Source organism: Platalea leucorodia (genome assembly GCF_965183815.1).
Source record: "Platalea leucorodia genome assembly, chromosome: Z".
NCBI classification, from domain to species: domain Eukaryota; kingdom Metazoa; phylum Chordata; class Aves; order Pelecaniformes; family Threskiornithidae; genus Platalea; species Platalea leucorodia.
Window position 1 is genome coordinate 48,596,349 of NC_138858.1, and position 23,909 is coordinate 48,620,257.

The window sequence follows — 23,909 nt, forward strand, 5'->3', positions numbered from 1 at the left end:
ACAGAAGGCACGAACATCGTTCTTCCACTTCGATCGGTCCGCTGCTGCGTGCTCTGGAGTCAAGGGCCACAGCGCAGTCTTCCGTCGATTTCCCCCTCAGGACACGACCGATCCAGCTCCATCTCCTCCTCCTCACTTCGTTACCAATTTTCTCCCTCTCCGCCATTTCTGATGCTTGTCGTTTCTGCAACTTTTTTTTTTTTTTTTTTTCCCGGGAGGAAGTAGTTGGCCTCCTGCCCAACCCCCATGACTTGGAGGGCCAGTGGTTTTTCTGTCAGGGTGGCCTTCCCTTAGGCTGCGTTGGTTCGCGGCACCTTCTTCAATTTTATCCGGTGCACCCTCCAGAGAGGGATCCCCTATCCACCACCCAGGGGACGCGCCTTCTAGCCGTGCAGCCCCAGCCGAAGGATATGATGTTATACTGTCCTTGAATCTCATAATTAATTTGCCACACTTCTTTCACTGGCAGTTTTTTCTGTTCCTTATTATCTAGAGAATTTCCCCACTACCAGCAAACAGTCCCATTTCAGAGTTAATATTAAACACATACATTAATGTGTATATGCATAAAGTTATTTATCATACATTTTAATAACAAAAATTACAATAAAAAGATCAAAGTAGCCATATTAATACAAACTCTAGGCTCATCCTGCATCTTATTCCTTCTGGCAGTCTAGATGATTTTGATTGCAGAAGATCTCGTCATACCAGTGCCATATTTAGACTAGATATATATCATAATCAAATGCACTGAAGAAAAAGAGTAGTGAGTTACCAACATTTTAACTGAGACACATTGAACACAAAATATTGAATTCTTTCCATCAGTGGGTGCAACTAATTCAGTAAAGTAAAAGCACGTAGCTTTGCAAGACCAAGCCTGGCTTTGACTTCCTACTTTTTCAGAGGAGTATGTTAAAACACAGGAACCGGGACCAAAAATATATTCCAAGCTTCCAGTTAATTATACTTTTACCATCTTGCACTGTAATGTTTGTTCCTTTAATCTTCTCATTTTTTCATTCCCGGTTAGCACAATATCTGCTTTCAAGTGAAAAATGCAAGGGAATACTTTTGCTGGTTTGTTAATCAGTAATGAATGGGTGAGACAGGTCAGAAATTCTTGTAGTATTTTCTCCCGCTTAAATTTTTTCTTCTTCATCTTTCTTTCTCTGGGTAGTTTTTTTTTTTTTTTTTCCTTTTCATCATAGTAAGATAAAAAGTTTTAAAAAAATAAAACACTTTACACTCTACTTTTCTAAAGACAGTTTTTGTACACTCACTGCTCTATAATTTAAATGAGGAATTATTTTCCTAAATTTTCACTACAGCCACTAAAATGCTTCTTGCAGCTTCAAAGTGTGTTCCTTCATTTCAATTTTCAATCAGTTGTTTGTACCTCTGTTGTCAGTTCCTTTGCAGGTTGTTATACCTTCAATCTTTTTGTCTTTCAGTGATCCCAGATGTGTCTCCATTTCTTCCATTGTCCTTAAAGTACTGACACTTTGCTTTCTGCAGTATTTCACAGATAAAAAAAGAGAGTACCACAAGCAGCTTATAAGAAACCGTGGTTCCTGGGAGGCAGCCGGAAAAAAAATGAGGAAAGCATACAAAAAACATAGGTCAAGCTCTGTGCAAAGGAAGATCCCACTTTCTAACATGATTTGACTTTTCTATAAAACAAATTAGTTAGTTAGGATTATCCTCTCTCAAAACTATGCTCTGTCACAGCGGGACTTTTTCTTAATGGATCTCCTGGACAACTGTATCAGATTTGTTCAGCTGTAGTTTTGCTCTTTAATTGAAACTAGAATAAAATGAAATAAAAAGCTTGTTGAAATTGCTACTTCCTTTCTGATGGCTATTTCTGTGTAATAGTTATTTAAACGTGCAGAATGTCCTTTCTTCTCCTTGCACTTTATGCTCAGGCAATGTCACTCTAATGTGTCAATACTCTGAGTTGTCCACATTATTCAGTCAGCAAAAAGCACCTCTGATCCTCATGAACTTATGCTTGGGGTAACACTTCTCCTTTGATGATACAAATCCAGTCCCACAGACTCGTTTGTTTTTTTTTTTTCCCCTAGACTAGATGTAGAACAGGAAGCATGGCCAGTCTGTAACAGCTCCAATACCAAACAACTCCTAAGCTCACTGATAGTGGACCTGATTTTCAACAGGATTATAAAAGTCACATTGGTAGGGACTTGCAGGGGCAGAACAACATAAGCCAGGATTTTTTCCCAGTACTCAGTCCTAGCTATTGACCTGACTCACTGGCATCATAGCAATAACCATTGCTCGATTTGGTTTCTAGCACAAGGTAAGCCCTTGAATTTTAAAGTCTTATAGGAGATTGGCAGAGTAGCGTGTGACAGACTTTGTTACTGTTAATGGGATTTCATGCAGTGTTAAATTGGGTATAAGAGAGCTCCTCTATTATTTCCAGAATGCCAAAAACACACTGAGAGTTTCAAACAAGACAACAGCAAGAAAAAATAAAGTTCAAAAACATACGCACTGCAGTATTTCATTTAATTAAACCTAGTTAGAGTTCTAAATAGCTAGAATCAAAGTAATCACCCAATATAATTTAGGAAATGAGAAATTTTTGTAGTTCAGAAGGACTGAACCAAATGAGGACTTTTGGATAAAACTTCTAACAGCACCAAACACAAATAACCATTTAATCCCACCCCCACTCTGAGACAATTACAAACTTTCTGTGTATCTGTACTGTGACTGGTGTTTTATCAAAGCCTGTGTCCTAGTTTCTTGCAGTACTACTATTCATTTTTTAACAAAAATATCTCCATTTTTGACATCCCAGTCATTGTGTATGCTGTCCAAAGAAAGGTTCCTCTTCTTTTTTTAGCATTATCAGCCAATAATGCAGTCTGTTAGCTGTGAAAGCCTACAGTTTTTGTTTCTGATCTTTCATTCCTTATATGCTTTGTAAATAACATCTAAAACTTTCTCCAACTTTATTCTTGAATTCTAGTTTTCAACAGTCTTACTGAGAAAATGTGGTGTGTCTTCACTTTGGCAATACCACCATACTTTAAATGTTCCTGTTGGTTTTAGAGAATACCAGAAGATTTGGAGCAATTCCTGCACAGTACTGCGCATTTGTACATAGGACACCACAGGTTCTTCTTGTAGATATGTCTGTCATAATGGTTAGCAAGCACTACCTTTTTGTAAAGCTTCTTTTCTGACCCTCTGTTTCATTTAGGTCTTCGTTGCCACCATTTTACCTGTGATTACTCCACTTCCTCTGTCATCTACATTATTATTGCAGCATGTGCTTGATCTTACACTGTCTACTCAATATTTCATCTGCAGCTGTGGCCTTTTAATGTTCACATTCCTGCTAGTGTGTTCATTCTTCAAATCTTTCCGATTTTTATTGTTTCTTCTAAATCCTTTTAACTTTTTATTTTATTTTAACAATAATCAGCTGAAAACATTTGCAGACATCTGGGAAAGTTTTGTTTCAGTTATTTACAGTCTTTTCTTTTCTACATAGAGAATTTCCACTTCTGTTAAGCCAGAATTTCAGATTCTTTTTTTGTTCCTGGAGATTACAGTAGATACCCATTGATATTCAATCGTCACTGGTTTGCTCTGACCTGGACCCTGCCTTCCCCTTACTTCCCGCGATAGTTAGTCTTCTTACACACATGCACAGAGGATTTCAGTAGCAAAATTAATTCTGGGAGAAATAGTATCTGTGATTTTCTTATTTTAACCAAAATTGTCCTTAAAACAATTCACCTTTTGCCTTTGGTCTTAGTTTTCAAGTCAAAGAAAGAGGGCTATCTATTCCTCCTTGGTGCTTGTCATGGAGCACCAAGGACTGGCTGCTCCACACCAGCAGGGACACCCAGATTTGGGGTAATGGTGGCAGGCTGGGCAGCCTGGCCAGGGCAGCTGTCTTGAAATTTACCTGGAAATCTGTGCAGTGCATAGCCCACAAACGAAATATTGCCTTGTTTCTCTGAGGGCTGACAGTGGGTTCTCATAAAATCAGTGAACAACACAGAATTAGCCATAACCATTCCTAAACATATCTGAATCCAGGACCTACATCTATGTATTCATCACTGCTTGAATAACCAGCTGCAGCCTCCTGACGCTGAACCTCACAGAAGAAACCTGGGCAAAGCAGATCCTGGGCTTTTTACAAGCAGAGTCCATACACTTGAAGGCAAGCCTGTGGAAGTGTCATGCACACGGTAACCACGTGCTGATGTTTTGCACCATTTTACAACTCGATTCATTCAGCCACTTATTTATAGTTTTTTATGTACAGGTAAGGTTTCCAAAACCAACTGATACTTTAGCCAAGTCTGGGGCATTTACAGTCCAATGCCACTTGTCTTGGAAATCCAATCCTAAGAACTTCATGGCTTCTATCCATTTTTAAAATTTTTAAATTTTTTTTTGTATTTTGAATATGTTGAAAAGTTCAGCTAATACTACACAGCAACGAAACCTGCAAAGAAAGAATTGCCTGGTGGAAGGACTTGAGCAGGCAGCATAGCAAGAAGGTAAATTTACACGTGAGACCAGAAAAGACGCAAACCTGTGGAATAAGCCTATATATTTCATATATGTACATTACAACTGTTCTACCGCTGGTATAAACTTGTGTAGCTCCAAGAACATCAGCTTAGCTAGGCTGATTTGCACCAGTTGAGGAGCTGGCCCATAGAACACCTGCTTCTCCTCCTCTCCTTATACACAAAAAGGGGAAAATCCATCCCCTGCACTACAACACTTTCTATTGGAGTTTCACAATTGTTCTGCTTGGGATTTTAAGCCCTTTGCCTGCTAGGCAGTCTTCTATCTGCCACCTATTTGTCAAAGCCGGGGGTAGGGGAGGTGGGGGTGTGTTTTGTTGTGCTGAAAGTTACTGAAATTCATGGAACTATTTGCATTGGGCAACCAAAATGTACCCCCATATGTCCAGAACTTACACAATACATATTCTTCATTTTTCTTAATCATTTAAAATGACATATTTTAATTAACAGGTGGTTACTTAAACTCTCCGTAACTCAAAAACTTATGCTCTCTTTTAAGGCATACCTAATTAGAAACAATCATGTTATAATCTAAAACATTCTATAATCTAAATTACCCCCAATAGACATCCTCACCTTACAAATACAAGTGTCTTATTTGAAAGGATACTCCGTCCCAAGAGTCCATTTAACAATATTCAAGGTTTTTAGCTAACTTCTCCAGGCCCTCAAACACAGAATATTAAAAAGCGTATTGAAAATATTTTCTACTGAAAGCTACCTTTTTTAGAGAATGTTGCCTCTACAGTGTCATTGATTAATTGTGAGAAGTAGTTAGAACAGTTGTAAATTAGTCCCTATTGCAATGGGGCACATGTAAGGGAGGCAATCTGCATGCATCTCACAAATTCATTCCAGCTAGAGTGTATAATAATAGTAGCAAACAAATATGAAAGTACATGATAGGATGTATTCATGCAAACATAAGACATGGGTTGGCATAAACAGCCCCGATATATAGCTTTGCTAGTGTCATGCAGTTTTTTCGGAGCATGTTATAGCCCCCTCAGTAATAACAAAGCCTCTCCCCAAAATGCACACTGTCTGCACGTGATTTTCTGCACATCTGTTTATATCAGTTTCGCTTGTTAATAGTTGTGCTGCTTTCACTTGATTTTCATACATGTCCTGTCTAAGTCTATACATGCAAGTTGCTTTCTAAAAGTCATAAACATATCAAGGAGATAAAAGCACTGGAAATGCTTTTCTGCAGGGCAAAAAAAGCATTTAATGCCTTTTCCACAGAAAGAGTATGTTGCCTTATTCCAGTTACAGCTTTATGTAAAGAGACAACAGTGAGAGGAGAGATGTGTTGTTGAAACATCTGCACAACCTTGATACTGGTGTTTCAGATAGTACTTAACAGACCTTTACTGCATTTTTTCTGTGAACTAGGTATCTGTCTTACAATGGAGGACTTCAGACTTGTCAGCCTTGAAACATCTCCCCTGAAAATTTCAGCTAGAACCAGGGTTTTCCTCAAGGCATTGTCTGAAGTGGTTGGGCTAGTTATTTATACTTTGGCTTTCATTTGTTAGTCAGATGCCCCAAATGAGATGTACGCACACAAAATCACATATTTCCAAGGAGCACTTTGATGAAATTATGTTCAAACTTACTTAAACGATTAATTATTTTGGATATACACTACTCATTTGATTGAGGAAGGAAGGGGGACAACAGAAGCTGGAGGTTTTATAGGTTTGTGCTGATTTTCATATTAATTTATCTATATCTCTTTTCCTAAGAAACTTAAAATAAACTATAGTGTCTGTCCATGTACCTGCCTGTGGATGTTTTTAGTGTCTCAAAAGTACAGGAGCTAATACTATATGACAAGCTAAAAAGATTCTTTTACATTCTTCCTGCATGTCAAATTCTGTTTCTAGCTGAAATTTCCACATTTCAGTCTTTATCCCCATGTGTTTATAGACAGAAATAATTTTACCTCTAGGCTTCTGATTTGCTAACATGACCTCATGACAAAAAAACTCTATACATTTTCAAGTTTTCTCTTAAAAGCTTTTCCATTTTCCTAATTGGCCTAATATCCTTCCTATATATTCGTTTCAAGTTTTTCTTATTTTTGGAGCATGCATATAGTGTTACACACAGAATCTATACAATAAGTCTTCCCTTGCCTCTTTTCTTGCACTGGTGCTTCATATTTACTGGAAAGTCAACAGCTAGATCTGCCTCCTCCATAATATCCTCAACAAGCTATAGCAAAGTTTTATACTGCCTAATCTTGCATTTATATTCCATTTCTAGCTCAAATATTTCCACACATGCACAGGCACTGTAACTTTATAAATTGCTTTATATTTTGAAACAAATGAAAATTTTTTAAAGTATTTATTTCTTAGGTATACAGCTAATATATAGGATCATCAATCATGAAAGGGATCCGAGAGTTTAAAAGAAAAGAATATGAAAATAGGATAAAAAGAAATCTAATAAAAGTTTGTGCTAAAATAGACACAAAATCCCACAATGATAATACATCATACAGATTCTGTTGGACTAGAATAATTTACTACTTATATAGGCTAACCATTAGGATATCAAAGAAGTCAAAGAAAGTGTGAAGTCATACTGAAATTTTTCTTTAATTTCTTTTGGACTTTATACACTATTTAAACCATGCAGCAAACATAGATTTCTCATCTACTCTTAAACCTAAGATATACATCAGTGTAGGAAGGATCAGAAGATTTTCTGTTTTCATGTCAAAGCCAGCCTAATTTTCAATGTATCTCAAACTTCCATTCAAAGGATACCTTGGAGAAGAGGAATAAAAATATATTTCAAGAAGGAGAAAGAATTAAAGTGTCTGGATTCTGCTGTACGCAGAGTATTTTTAAATTCATATAAAATAGGTAAGTATATATGGAAGACATTAAAGAATGATCTGTAATGTTTATTAAGGTGAAAATTGTCACAGTTTTGCTAGATTAAGCAAAGTTAGTAACAACACATCTTGAGTAAATTAGGGAATTAAAATTTTAAGGAGTCTACCCTCAACTACATTACTGAATGTGAAGAGTGTGTGTTTTGGGATCATTTTTTCTGTTCTTCTAATGACCCAACCGTGTGATATAGAGTGTAATTTCCATAGTCTTCAGTCCAGCTTGAAAGAGAGAAAAGATACTTCAAAATCTGGTTATATATTTACAAAGTACCATTATTTGTGACTCTGAATTGCTGTTCAGGACTCTGTTGATCCTGGGATATGCATTAGGTCAGAGCAAAAGGATTTATTGAGGAACTCAACATCATCAGAGTATTAGATAAAGCAGGTCATTGGGGCCTTCTGTGTGTGAATTAGAAAGAAAAAGGAAGGAAGTAACTACAAGAGAACAAAGGAATCAGTTGCAGAACCAACACTGAAGAACATTTTGAACATGTACCACTTGCTATAGATACAAAGCTGCCCTCCTCCATAGCTCAATGAGCTACATGGTACTGCTCAAAATGAATTATATAAACATGAAAAATGGTCTCTTTTTCATTATTAAATGAGTCCTTAGTACTACCAACTAAAGCCATTTGAAGACATTATGAAGACCCATTCACTCTTGCCTTGAGGATTGAGCTTATTCCTCTCCTTTGCAGAACAAATGAGAAATCATTTAATTGACCTCAAACATGTTTTATTCCCCAAAATCCTCTGCTCACTATTGAAGATTCACAGGGCACTTACTTACTCACATTTTCTTAGGAAAGACTGGCAATTTTAAAGAAAAGAGGCAAGATTTCCGAATGTGCAAAAGTTTAGTAGCAGGCTAACAAAGTCAAAAGCCATCATTCTTCTTCCTAATAGCCCTGAGCTGCTCTTTGGCAGTGCTGTGTCTGCAATCTACAACATCAGTTAAGAGTGTATTATTTTTATTGGTTCTTAGGCACTTTTGATCAATAGAAACAAAGCAATTTACATACGGGTTGCCAGTCGTTCAATCCTGCAACAAATAGATTATACAATATGTTTTTTAATTATTTTTATTTAGACCTAAGAGGATGTGCTGCACTGTACAAATGAAACAAAAGCCGTCTAATGTAAAAACTCTGCAGCAGTACAATCTCACTTTGTATTTTCTTAGTTGCTTTAGTAAAAACAAACAAAAAAACTCTCTCCAACTATTTTGCCTGTCAGTACGGAAATTTTTTTAAAGGGATTTATACCTGACAAACAAAAGTCAAAATTAGAAAGGATGCAGAACTGGCATTTAGTTAGGTAACTCTACGCTAATCTGAGGATCAGAAACTTCTGCTTTGTCATCCCTGTGTAATTTTTGCCACACATACACCTGCCTTTTATTTGCAGCAAGTGTAACTTTTCATAAATAAACCTACTCTCTCATTTCTACTTGCTTTCACCTCTTCTGCAGATTCTCTCCTCTCCCACCCCCCGCCCCCCCAATTTTTGATCTTTCTCAATGTTAATTATTTTTCTGCTAACTAAAAATTTTGGGTTTAATTGCTCTTTTCCCTGTGGACACCTCATTCATTTGAAGTGCCTCTAACTGGTTTTTTCTACGTGTGCCTTTTGTTGCAAAATACAGCAGTGTGGCCAGTGCTCTTCAATATCTTCATAAACGACTTTGATGCAGGACTGGATGGTTCGTTATCAAAGTTTGCCAATGACACAAAACTAGGAGGAGCCGTTGACACTCTCGAGGACAGAGAGGCCTTGCAGAGAGATCTGGACAAATTAGAGAGCTGGGCAATCACCAACCGTATGAAGTTTAACAAGGGCAAGTGCCAGGTTTTGCACCTGGGATATGGCAACCCTGGATGTACATACAGACTGGGAAACGAGAGGCTGGAGAGCAGCCCTGCGGAGAGGGATCTGGGAGTTCTGGTCGATGGCAAGTTGAACATGAGCCAACAGTGTGCCCTGGCAGCCAGGAGGGCCAACTGTGTCCTGGGGTGCATCAAGCACTGTATTGCTAGCCGGTCAAGGGAGGTGATTGTCCCACTCTACTCTGCACTGGTGTGGCCTCATCTTGAGTACTGTGTGCAGTTTTGGGAGCCACAGTACAAAAAGGATACAAATCTACTAGAGAGCGTCCAGAGGAGAGCCACAAAGATGTTAAAGGGTTTAGAGGGGAGGCCATACAAGGAGTGGCTGAAGTCACTTGGTCTGTTCAGCCTGGAGAAAAGGAGACTGAGGGGAGACCAGTCTATCACAGTCTACAGCTTCCTCACGAGGGAAGGAGGGGCAGGTACTGATCTCTTCTCCCTGATGACCAATGATAGGACCCGAGGGAACAGCAGGAAGATATGCCCAGGGTGTTTTAGGTTGGACATTAGGAAAAGATTCTTCACCCAGAGGGTGGTGGAGCACTGGAACAAGCTCCCATGGGAGGTAATCATGGCGCCAAGCCTGACAACATTCAAGAAGCAAGTGGACAATGCCCTCAGACATATGGTATGATTTTTGGGGTTGTCCTATGCAGGGACAGGAGTTGGACTCGATGAGCCTTGTGGGTCCCTTCCAATTCAGGATATTCTATGATTCTATGATTCCATGAGTTGCTGTATAGACTGACACACTGGCAGAGCTGTCATTAAAATTTAAGACATTAATAACTACAAATGCATAGCAAAGAAAACAAAAAATGTATGGTTACACATGGAAGCATTTATGTGCATTTGTTCCATTGAATGTAAATATATGAAAAAAATTATCTAATATTTGGTTAATTTTAATTTTCTTCCCCTGCACGTAGGAGTATTGCATTTAACTGTCCTCTAACAGGATTATTTGAGAAGGATTGACTCCATCCCAGAACACAGTTAGGAAACAGCTTCCCATCAAGAGAATTAAACTGTAAAAATGGTGGTGCTCCAAAGCTGTCAAATTAGTCTTACATTTTGCTGTTCTCACAAGCAACTGAAGTTGCAGACTGTAGCTGCGTACACCATACAGAGACAAGCCATGTGGTGCGTAATGGGTTTTCACGCCAAGGAATGACATGATCACCATCACTGCCTGCCATGTCCTGCCCATTGTCTTCTTTTAAAAATCACCAAGGTACAGTGTATTTATATTGTTGCTCCATAAGAAAACAATTTTTGAATCCTCTCCCAGCTTTCTAAATATTCACAGGAGAGTTTAAAAATGAAAAGAACTTGGAGAGTACCAAATTAGCCTTACACAGAAAAAATAAGTGAACTCATGAAGGGGACAGAAGCTTTCTTTTCACTGATTTCGACAGGAAAAGGAACAAGTCTTTGAATGCTGTGTCTCCAGTCTTTCTGTTTGAACAATGCCCATTATTATAGAAGTCAGCTACAAGACTGCCAGGATAAAAGCAAGCTGTGAGGGTCGGTCAGGCACAACTTCAGAAGTTATAATGAAACACAGCCTCGTGACAGATAGAAATAGAAGAATGCTTTAGCACTTAGGTTAAGTACCTAACAGTAATCTAGCTATTGGCATTGCTTCAGCAAATGGAAAGGGGGATCATCCTCAAAAAAGTGATTTTTTTTTTTTTCTTTTTTAACATAACAAGCCTAATTTACCTGAATCACTGCATGGAGTAGATGCTTTTCCCTGTGAAGAATCAGGAATTTACGTTCTAACATGAGAACTTAAATTTCTAAAGTAAGCAGAGTGCTTGTGTTTTCTTTAATGTAATATTTATTTTTATGTAATATTTTTCCTCAACTACAGTCAGGTTTTCCCTTATGGCAATTGGCTATAAACAAAATGGAAGTCATCATCTTGTACAAAAGAAATATTCAAACCTACTTTTGCAAATTGTCACTTGGGTCTCATGAAATATGAGTTTTCTAATTCCTCAGATATTACTTATTTATTTTAAAATCACTTATTGTATCTTGATTTTATATGTATGTGATTAACCTTCAAATGGTAATAAAATGTTTATAGATTATTTTCTACCTATAAGGACCTGATAAAATTTCTGTCTGTCTTAAATGAGATAGTGTCTCTACCAAGGTTGCATCCAAATTGTCTCTTCATGAAATATTTTTTTTGTTCCAAGAATTTTTATCAGAAAATGGGGAAAAGGATTTTTAAATAGTTTTGTGCACAGCTTGGAGAAAATTAAGACAGTAATTAGAAAGAAAAAAAGATCATTGCCACATGAAGAAGAATAGTCATTTTATATGATGAATTTTGATTTGATTATCTGAGAAAAGTAATGAAATGATATCATGGAAATAATCAGTATTAATAGACTTTCATTTTTCATTATCAATGGGTGAAAAGAATTTCTATTGGTATATCAAAAGGACTTCATTTTAGCATTGCTTATTGTAAGTATCAAAGAACCTCTCAGCTTTGAGGGTTTCTGAGTTTCTGCAAGACAGTGAAAATTTTGAAGTATAGTACAAAAGAGAAAGTATTCTGGTAGCTGATAAGACACAAGAAACCAAATAACAAAACACAAATTGAAAGTGTACCTCTGAGAAAACTGTACAATGCATCACCAGAGAATGGTTTCATAGATGACTGGCAAATTTTTCCATAAACAGAACTAACTGCAGTATACAGATAATGATCCCCCCCAAAAAATTTTTTAACAAAAGTTTATAGTTTAAAGTAGGAAACATGGAAAAATCAACAGTGATTGAATCAAAGACTTCTGTTAACTCTATTCAGCTACAGTGCTATAAATATATATATATATTTATAGAGAGAGATAACAAGTTGTGCATTTAGTTTCTTTCAAGTTTGTTGAATGACGTTCTAGCTCTAAATTACCACAGTGGAGAGATTTTGTTCAGCTTCCGTTTAAACTGCCATTCTGGATAATGTGTTGGGTAACACCCAATGAAAAGTGAACATGTAAATTCTATTAAATAATGATTCTTCATCATATATTTTAAATATGACCAAAGATGGTTCAAAATGCTATTTCCCATAGCATATTCATGCATCCTTCTTTTCTCAATACTGTAAACTGCTGAGTAATAATGAATATCACTTTAAGTTTTCTAAGAGTATTCTCCGGGATTTAAAAATAAATTTCCTTTGTCTGTGGTTGTATTTTATTTGTATTCCCCTTCCACAGCCATGTAAGTGATTCAGGTTTCTCACTTGATCGCATACAGTAAATAGATAATAAACAGACACGGATACTACTCAGGTATATTACATGTCAAACATGCATACTGCTTGACAAGTGTTTTTAAAGACAAGGTTCTGAAAACTCTAAATATACTACAGTACACATGCAGTTTAGTAAAGCAGACAAGGTTTTCTTTGAAACTTTGCAGTTAAGAGCACATGCATCCTTTGTGGGTTTGTAGTCTTACACAATGAGAAAAAACATAATCTTCACTATCCTGTATTCCAGCAAAGACTGTCATTCACCAAGGAAGCTAGATGACAAAGAACCTCCCCCCAAAAAATTACCCCAAAACTCCTTTCAGGCTATTTTTTTCCATTCTAATCTTCTTTTTGAATTATGGTTTTTCCTGGACAAATTTAAAGCTGTAAAGAATTATTAACTTTTGTCAACCCTTTCTTGATTTTATGTCATTCCTGAAAGCACCACATAGATGAACTCTAATGGTCTTCACAGAAGTTCCAGGCAGTTCAAGAATTTGACCACATAGATGATAATAATTCTGCATATATAAATTTGAAGTTGGTGAAAGAAATTCTGTATTGATCCAGTGAATGTTCCCAGTCCATAAACAGAAAACTATTACGTGTGCAACTGTAAAAGCTTCTGAGGAAAGACGATCTTTGGACTGGAAGATGTATGAGGACTGTGAAGACTGTGGCATAAGTGTCCCAGGCAGACAAAATTACAATTATAGACACTAGTTTGCAGGGTTTATGAACTAAAAAGTGGAAAAAATCTCAAATCATTTGTTCATGGAGTGCCATCATTACACTGCACTATTCAAGATACCAGGCTTGTTCAACAAAGGGAAAATAAACATATATTGACTCACTAGCAAGAGCAAGTACAATCATAAATGCATGTTCTAGAGATAGTAGTAGATTCAATAAACATACCCTTAAAAAGTGCTCAATGCATCATGCTGATCCACTTTTTCATACACTGAGGTATGAAAGATACAATAAGATAATTTTTAAATGCTCGGTACAATTATAATGGTTTGATTTACCATCTGTCCAAGATCTTCTCAGGCAAACTGATAAGAATTGTCCCTCTCCTTTCCTTTTTTTTGAGTTTTGAGGAGATAAAACAGCTATTTCCTCATAGGACATGACTGTCTAAGGGCATGACACTGGACACAGCTCATGTTTACACTGTAGCTGGGAGATATTTCTTCCTGCCTCAGTTACATGCATTGTCATTTTCATCAAGTGGTAGCTCAAAGGCTCAAATACAGTGAGTTTTTCACTCAGCCTTGCCTGCGTCTCCATACATCCGCAGCTTCACAGTAGATCTCCAGGGACACTAGTTTCTAACAGTTAAAGCACTCTTCTTAGATGTCTCTTGAAGAACATATCAGGAGGTTGGAGCACAAGCTTTGCAAGTGCTGTTCTATAGTTCGCCTGCAGAAAATATAGATTAAAGTCTGACTTTGCTGCCCTTTTCATTGATGCTCCATTATTTTGAGGCCTATTAAATTGTGGATAAATGGAAACAAACTACATCCTTCATGCATTGAATCTACACTTCACTGTAAAACATTAATCATAGAATCATAGACTCATTAAAGTTGGAAAGCACCTCTGAGATCATCAAGTCCAACTTGTTAACCTAACTGTCTGCTCCACCTCTAAACCATGTCCCTAAGCACTACATCCACACATTTTTTGAATACTTCCAGGGACTGTGATTGCACCACTTCCCAGGGCAGTCTGTTCCAATGCCTAACCACTCTCTCCGTGAAGAAATTTTTCCTAATATCCAATCTAAACTTCCACTGGCAGAACTTGAGCCCATTTCCTCTTGTCCTATCACTTGATACTAGGGACAAGAGACCAACCCTCACCTTGTTACAACTTCCTTTCAGGTAGTTGTAGAGAGCAATAAGGTCTCCTCCAAACTGAATAACCCCAGCTCCTTAAGCCACTCCTCATAAGACTTGTGCTCTAGACCTTTCACCAACTACGTTGCCCTTCTTTGGACACACTCCAGCACCTCAATGTCCTTCTTGTAGTGAGGGGCCCAAAACTGAACACAGTATTCCAGGTGAGGCCTCACTAGTGCTGAGTACAGGGGCACTGTCACCTCCCTGGTTCCACTATTCCTGATACAAGCCAGGATGCCATAGGCCCTCTTGGCCACCTGAGCACACTGCTGGCTCATGGTCAGGAGGCTGTCAGCCAACACCCCCAGATCTTTTTCTGCTGGGCAGCTCTTCAGCCACTCCTGCCCAAGCCTGTAGCATTGCATGGGGTTGTTGTGACCAAAGTGCAGGACCCGGCACTTAGCCTTGTTGAATTTCATATGGTTGGCCCCAGCCCAATGAACCAGCCTGTCCAGGTCCCTCTGTAGGGCTTTCCTGCCCTCCAGCAGATCAACACTCCCACCCAATTCGGTGTTGTCTGCAAACGTTAATATCCACTAAATTGCAGGTCAGCATCGGCTGTTACAATAACATTCATCACATATAGCAAAAATAGATGATAATCCAAAATTGCCTGCTACACTGTAGTATTTTTTAGTAAGGTCATCTCAGGGAAGCAGGTATAATAATACTTCCTGGGAGATCTTTTCTTGTGCTATCATCATGGGTTTTGCTTTTGACTTCCATTATTGTATAGGCATTATGCATATACATAACAACTTCCTTATTGTTGTTCTTTATACAAGGACACTATCTGAAGATCTTTCAGATTTTTCAGTTCCTTCAGACACAACTGGTTTTTTTAATAGCTTATTCTACTATCATTTTTAGTTAATTTCTTTAGGGTCTTGTATGTTTATACTTATATAATATGAAATCTATTTACAGCTTTATTTCCATTGTGTAAAATATTCTGGAAAATGCACCTGCAGCTCTCAGGTTTTACAAATCCCAGAGTAGTAAAGAAGAGAAGTTAGCTATGTTAGTATTGCCAACCTTTTGCAGGCAGTTTCCATAAGGAAGGACATGAAAATTATTTGCAGTAAATATATATAACTTCTGTTTAATGACATGTAAATAACTTTCATTTCACATGGACTTTTTTTTCCCATGCAGTTCATGAACTATTGTACACTATGTCAAAGTGCTGCTAATTATGAAAAAACTTAAGTCTTGAAATATATTAACTTTTTACTTGGCAAATTCTGACTACTCTTGTAAGTGTTGACTGAAAGGCACTAAATCAGACAGCCAGTCATAATTAAGTCTTTGTCTCTTTTCAGGCTTTTTTTTTTTTTTTGGGGGGGGGGGGCAGGATGAGGTTGTTTTGTTATGCTTTTTCTCTTCCATGCTCTCAAGCAGCCTATCTTTTATCAGAATTCAGAGGAATATTTACAGTTTCAAGACTGGCTTTCAGCACGATCTTCCACACCCCCTTTGATAGATTCATGTTCTTTCCAGTTCTTTTGTTTGAAAAGCATATTCTCATATGTAATTTTTTGCTCATAATGCTGTACTTCTCTCAGCCTGCACTGACAACCTGTGCATCAAAATTGACAAATTTCAAGTGCTTTCTTTTCCTTTTCCTGCAAGCCAGCTTCTTTATTCGACGTCAGTTCAGTTATTAAAACTCTTTTGGATATTATGCCTAAACAAAATTCAATATTGTCTCTTTGTGTCCCTGTTTGTATATGTACTCATGGTCTGATTTTGGTCTTTTATTTAGAGAGCAAGCCTGTGGGGCTTTTTTTTTTACTTTTGCAGAATTTCTGAGTTTTTATAGATATAGTTTATCAGTGCCAAGAGGAAAGGCTGAGAGAGCTAGGACTGTTCAGCCTAGAGAACAGACGGCTCAGGGGGATCTCATCCATGTATATAAACACCTGAAGGCAGGGTGTGAAGAAAACAGAGCCAGGCTTTCTCCAGTGGTGTCCAGTGACAGGACAGGAGGCAGCAGCACAAGCTAAAACGCAGGAGTTTCCTCCTGAACATCAAGAAACACTTTTTTACTGTGATAGTGACTGAGCACTGCCACAGGTTGGCCAGAGATGGAGGTCTTCAAAAGCCATGTGGACACGATCCTGGGCAACTGGCCCTAGTGCCCCTGCTGGAGCAGGAGAGTTCGACCAGATGACCTGCAGAGGTCCCTTCCAATCTCAGCCACTCTGTGATTCTGTGACACAGCCTGTGGAATTTTACTGATACTAGTAACTATATACCATACCTATGGGGCATTGTCTGTACACATCATCTATAAAAACCTTTAGAAATAAACAAACTTACATTAAAATTTTAAATAGCCTGCCACAACATCAAGATACTAAAGAATAAAAAATCATAGAATCATAGAATCATAGAATCGTCAAGGTTGGAAAAGACCCTTAAGATCATCGAGTCCAACTGCTAACCTAGCACTGCCAAGTCCACCACTAAACCATGTCCTCGAGCACCACATCTATCCATTCTTTAAATACCTCCAGGGATGGAGACTCAACCACTTCCCTGGGCAGCCTGGTCCAATGCTTGACCACCCTTTTAGTGAAGAAGTTTTTCCTAATATCCAACCTAAACCTCCCCTGGCGCAGCTTCAGGCCGTTTCCTCTCGTCCTATCACTCGTTACTTGGAAGAAGAGACCAACCCCCACCTCGCTACAACCTCCTTTCAGGTAGTTGTACAGAGCAAGAAGGTCTCCCCTCAGCCTCCTCCTCTCCAGACTAAACAACCCCAGCTCCCTCCACCGCTCCTCATAAAACATGTGCTTTAGACCCTTCACCAACTTTGTTGCCCTTCTTTGGACATTCTCCAGCACCTCAATGTCCTTCTTGTAGTGAGGGGCCCAAAACTGAACACAGTACTCGAGGTGCTGCCTCACCAATGCCGAGTACAGGGGCGCTATCTCCTCCCTGGTCCTCCTGGCCACACTATTCCTGATACAAGCCAGGATGCTATTGGCCCTCTTGGCCACCTGAGCACACTGCTGGCTCATGTTCAGGCAGCTGTCAACCAACACCCCCAGGTCCTTTTCAGCCAGGCAGCTCTCCAGCCACTCCTCCCCAAGCCTGTAGTGTCGCATGGGGTTGTTGTGACCGAAGTGCAGGACCCGGCACTTACCCTTGTTGAATCTCATGCAGTTGGCCGTGGCCCATTGATCCAGCCTGTCCAGGTCCCTCTGCAGGACCTTCCTACCCTCCAGCAGATCAACACTTCCACCCAACTTGGTGTCATCTGCAAACTTACTGACAGTGCACTCGATCCCCGAGAAGATTTACATAAATCTTCTCACTCCAGTTGAAATACTTCATAAAAGCTCAAAATTGTTACATCTAGATAATTTTAACAATATTAACCTTAGCTCCATTATCAGGTATTTCTGTAGTTTTGTTTTGTTTTTAATTCTGCTCAAGGAGAAGGAACTTTACAAAAAATTTGAAAAAATGTTGTGATAATTCTGAATCTTTGGAAAAAATGTAGTCAAAATATTTATTATTCATTTCCCAGAAAAAGGAGTTTTGACTTTAATGAGTCGATATTTTTCAATAACTTCTGTTTCAATTCTCTTCAGGCTCTGTCTACTACCATTTTAACATAAGTGCATGTCACCTGCTACTTGAAATAGGCAAAACACTATCCCAGTCTACAAAAATCAATCAACTCATAAGTTTGAGCTGATTAAAATAATGGAACAAATAGTCTTAGACTTTCAAATAGTCTTCATATTCAATATATCTAAAGAAATAGCCTTCATATTTCAGTTACCTTCAGAGAGTTCATATGTGCTGTGGGATGACAGATGCAGAGGTACTAATGTGCAGTCCTCTGCACAGCTCAGCAAAGATATACTTGCATACAACTACAGTGGCACTGCTTGCAATACCACAGCCTGCTCAGGACTAGGGAGAATGCGGCACATTTATGTGACCCTACCTCACAGGTTACAGCACCCAGTGCCCAAGCAACTGGCAGGGTACACTAGCAGCAGTTTCAACAGGGTTGTGGGTCCAAAGAAAACGCAATAATTTAGATTCTATGCCAGAGCTGCATCCATGTCATATAGAACTGTCATAACTGCATCAATGCAAATCTAGCATTTCATGAGAGCTAATACACCCCAGCCTTTGTCCTGTCTTTTATGTCTGCCCTCCCTCCAAGATCACGAGGAGTCAGAGAGGGAGGAACACCAAAGCAATAAGTAGGAGCCATCTGAGCTTAGCAGCTCTTGCTCAGTGCTAATATGAGAGAGATCCATATGTTTGTTTGCTCTGATAGTGAAAGCTGAAATGTTTAACCTGATTTCAGAATTAAATTGGCATGGAAAATCAAAACAGAAGGTGAAAGGCAGAAACAAAGAAAAAAGCCCAGAGAAAAATAAGAGGAACTTGTATAAAGACCTTCTAAAAACCTACGCTATTCGTTTGACTAAGAGAACTCCTTGCTGAGTATTTGAAAGTAGCCTTATGCAAGACAGGGTCAATAAGAAGCTTTGCTTCAAGAAGAAGCAATAATACATTTATAATTTTATGATATGTTGTCACAACCTTAACCTGGTATAAATTTGTGTTGGTATTTTAATACAACAGGTTTTTAACTATAAAGTATTTTGCATTTTAGTAATCAGTCATGGACCAAGGAGCACAAATTGCATCTCCATGAGTTTTACTTCAACCCAAGATACAAAAGGGACTTGATTCTCTTCATTAACTGATTAAGCACATTTTTGTATTATATATCCATGCTCTTTTGTAAGTGCATCATAATTTGGTGAATATGAACAATTAAAAAGTGACTTTTTAGCTGTATATAACGCTTAGGGTATTGCCTTACTGCACAATACACTTTAGAAGAAAAGCACTTCCAAGAAGTAATGAAGCCAAAGCTAATGTGGCAATTGTGGTGTATTAAATGTGGGCACAGGTAATTGTGCATGTTCTATGTGAATCAGTCTTCTGATAAAATTCATTAAGAATGCACATTAAAGAAATTGGCAATTACATTACCTTTTAGTCAAATGTCTGCTTTCTAACAACATTGTTAGTATTGTGAGAATTCTGTTTAGTGAGCTCATTGCACAGGTGTATCGACAGTAATTCAATGAAGCAATTTGAAAATCTCTAGAAAGCCTTCAAATGATCTGACTTTAAGGCTATTTAATAAGGTGGAGCAGTTCATCAAATTTTCGTTCCTCCCTTCTCTTTAAATATCACTGTGACATACCTGAGAGAAAAAAATTCTAGAATCTAGGCTTGGATCTATACAAAATCCTATCATGTAATGGCTTGCAAAAGGTAAGAAAAATATCAGTGATGCCACTAGCCACACTTTGAAGTGTTAGCTGTGGATTTTAGGAATATAACAGAACATATGGGCGGTATGCAGGCCTTGCCACCTTGAGGAAGTTGCAAAAGTAGTATCAAAATAGCAATAATCTAATTCTGTTCCAGAAGAAGGAAACATATTCTTAAAAGTCAGCCTGTAAAAATTCCTCATTTTCTCAGAAATCAGCTATCATCAGAAAGACTGATTCATACTCTAGAAATCTAAATATCAAAATCAATACAGAATTCTGAGATTTGCTGCTGCCTGAAAATGAAGCATTGATATCAGCAGGGCTTTCTGAATTTAGAGCAAATACAGATTTGTTCATAGAGCCTCAGTCACTTAATGGGTTGTACCCTAAGGCTCTATGAACAAATCTGTATTTGCTCTAAATTCAGAAAGCAGCTGGCCTTAGGCAAAACCGAAATACTGGCATCTAAATCCAAATCACCCTCAAAATGGTCCATGTACTTATATATATAACATTGGAGGTCCCAACATTTAATGCATATGCGAGCATTTAATACAACATTCAATATATATAATACATCACCATGTTTCACTTAAAAATCCACTATTTCTATTTTTGTGCTTCGCAGGACACCCATTCCAGACTAGATCAGCTTGTAGCTCCTGCACAGCTCCAAGCCAAAACTAAAGACTTCTTTGCCAGTGCTCTCCAGATACACTGAACAGCTATCCTCTGGATCAGGCTTTTTTAATTAATTTATTATTTATTAAATTCAGTGGTAGTTGCTTTATTTTAAAGCAAAGATGAAGAAAAGGTCTGTATACATACAACATCTAGAGGACTGAGTCAGAGGTGGAATTCCTGGATTCAGTACCATTCCTTGCCATCCAAGGAGGACATCCAGGGCCATATTTTTCACCACCAAGTGAAACACCAGGCTATAAGGGAGGCCAAATAGGAGCTTTCTCCTCTCAATATTCATGCTCTTTTAAAACCGCACCACTGTACAGGAAACAACAGAAGATTTACAGGGAGGGCGTGCAGAGCACAGCTTTGATCTTCCTGGTTAGCCCAGTCTTGGAAAAGCGAAGAAGGGCTTCAGGTCCTGCAGGTTAAATTATTTCTATACTTTATTCAGTGACTGTACTGACTAAGGCAAAAGCTTGACAAGAATCATCATTCATCTGACCAGAGCATTTCCTCTTGTCTTGAGAAGAAAATATGCTAGATGGATAGTGAATGATACATTGAACTAGAGTTTCAAGTGATACATGTTTGTACAAGCTCAGGATCGTAACCATCAAGTAAAGTCATTTACTTGAAGTATTTCAAGTTATGTATAATGATGTGTTAACTATCTAAGTGTCAATAACAACTACAATCAATTTGTGGAACTGAGATTTGATAAATAGTTTGAAAGGTAATTTTTTGGTTTGTAAGCCAATTTATAGAATGTGTGTCTGTGAAACACAGGAAACTGTCCTATCTTGGGATCTTATTTTGTGTTCTGCTATTCTGTCTTTGACAGACAGCTGGAAGCTGGGGCTTTTAACTGTAGGCTTTTTGTCTTTTGGGAAATTTAGTTTTGTAACTGGCCGTTTTGTAGCAGATGCTGCTTTCACTTAGTAGCTAAATTAAAAATTGCAGTTTTGTTAATGGAATGCAGTGTGGGTGAAGATTGTGTCCAAGGCGCAGTAGAGGAGGCAGAGCCTTTCAGTGAAATTGTCCCACTTCTTTGAAGAGAGCTCTCTAAAGAGTACCAAAATGCTTCTAATCTCTACAAATGTATTTCATTAAAACACAAAACTATATGAATTGGGAACAAGATAAACCCTTAAAAAAATCTTCTGTCCATGGCATCTTCACAAAATGATCAATTTTCTCAAGTTTTGCCTTCTATTCTAGCAGTTTTAAGGTTTTCCCCTCTAAACAAACTCTATGAGGGCTTCTCCTGTTTCTCAGGAGCAGCATTCTTCCCCTACAATTGCAACCAGGCATTTATTTTTCTTTCAAGAAACTCCCAGAGTATGGTCTCATTGGAGGATTCTGTGTGTTTTGCCACCTATCATGGGAGATTATAAAACACTATATTGAGTATGGTAATGAGAACTATATTTTCAAGATAGCAAAGATTTTAATTGTTTTGTGTAGGAACTTATACACAGATGTGAAGAGGACTAAGTAGTGTTTAGTTTCAAATACTCCTTAAACATCCATTATTGATTGTGGTCAAAATGAAAATCTGAGTCAGGCAGGGCATTAGTCTTTCCCAACATAGAGGTTCTGTCATACTTTTGGAAAAACTGGGGTATTGTTTTATTTACATGAAAGATAAGTGAATACTGAGCCTGTACTTTGTCCCCTCTATGAGACGCCAAGAAAAAGTCCCTTCAGGCATTGCAGAGAAGGAGACACATACTTTTTTTCTCATCCTAGCTCTGTATTCCCTGCCTATCTAGGCTTCTAGAGCCTCTGAACTACTCCAATTCAAAACAACAGTCTCTGTGCTATTAAATGCAATTGATTACCTTATCCTGAAACACTGTCACTTTCCGGGGGATTTACAATAAACCAAGATAAACAACACGTAATGAAATCCACAGCTGTGTGCATAAAAGATGCTTTTCGGAACAAATCCTTCCTTGTTAATACAGGACTTTATGTGTATTTACATCATAACAATCAGAGCTCAGAAAGTAAAAGTTATCATTTTAGTTACTGAGATTTATATTCTACCTATTCATTTTCAACTTTGTTAATACTTTCCTGAAATCCCAATCCGTCAAACTGATTATTCCCAGAAGATACTCATTGCTTTTTATTGTAAACGTCAGCAAGAAGAATATAATTGAAATACTCTTTCCAACAAAGTTCACATCACTAAAGTCTATTTTATGCTATGCTACATTAGGCAGCTTTCTTCTGAAATGTTAAGGGGGGATGGGGAGCAGGGAAAAGAGAGAACGAGGATTTATAGTACACAGGAAAACGTTCATTGCTCATGTTCTACCAATAATTTTAAATATCAGCCTGGACCACCAGAATAATTCTTGGAATAAGAATAATTAAAGCTCATTGCCTGATCAATCTATGGCCTATCTGCAAGACTGTTAATTATGTGTGATAACTACTGAAATGAACAAGAGTATGTTGTTTTCATAATGACCACCAATATTAAGGCCATTATTTTCCTTAACTGAATAACATTTCTTTGTTTTTTCTGATTTTAATGTTAATTTAACAACAACAGGAGCTCAGTAAATTAAAATTGTAGAAACTGGGTATATAGTATCTTAGTTAGGATTTTTTCCTCTTAGTTCCACGTTCACATCAGACATGTGAATACAAGTAGCATAATCAGACTCACCAAAAGGTTTTTCCCTAATGAACCTTCTCACACTTTGTTTTTGTTTAGAAAATTCATTATTTTATCATAATACACACTTTTGTCCTCTTTCGTATTTGCTCAGTCAGTTCAGTACAGTACCTAAATAACATAAGTTTAGAAATTAAGCTTGTGCTTAAGTGTTTTGCTAAACCAGGTTTCAGAGCCAAAAATAGAAAAGTCCATTAGAAAATTCAGGGGAAGTAATTCCACCCTGTCTTTTTAGCATTAGACTTAAAATAGAGTTTCACCACCACTTTTACACTTCGCACCAACTTTCCTGAAGTATCTTGTTCAAAATCCACTCAATTATTAATGTGTCTCAGGTTCTACTCTATTCTACAATATCTCCTGTCTTTCTCTCTGTATCCAGCTTCCTTCCCTTGGTAATATTCATACACCCAGATGGTGCTTTGGTGACGCCAGTCTGCCTTTGCAGATAGACACACTGTACGCTGGTAAGAAAGGAAAATTTTCACTTGCTCATCAGCAGATCACAGTCTGATACTATGTTCCATCGTGCTCTATGAAAATAAAATGTTTTATTAGTTATATATGAGAGAGATATCATTAATACAATATAAACAGACTGCAACACACAAGAAAATAGCACATAAT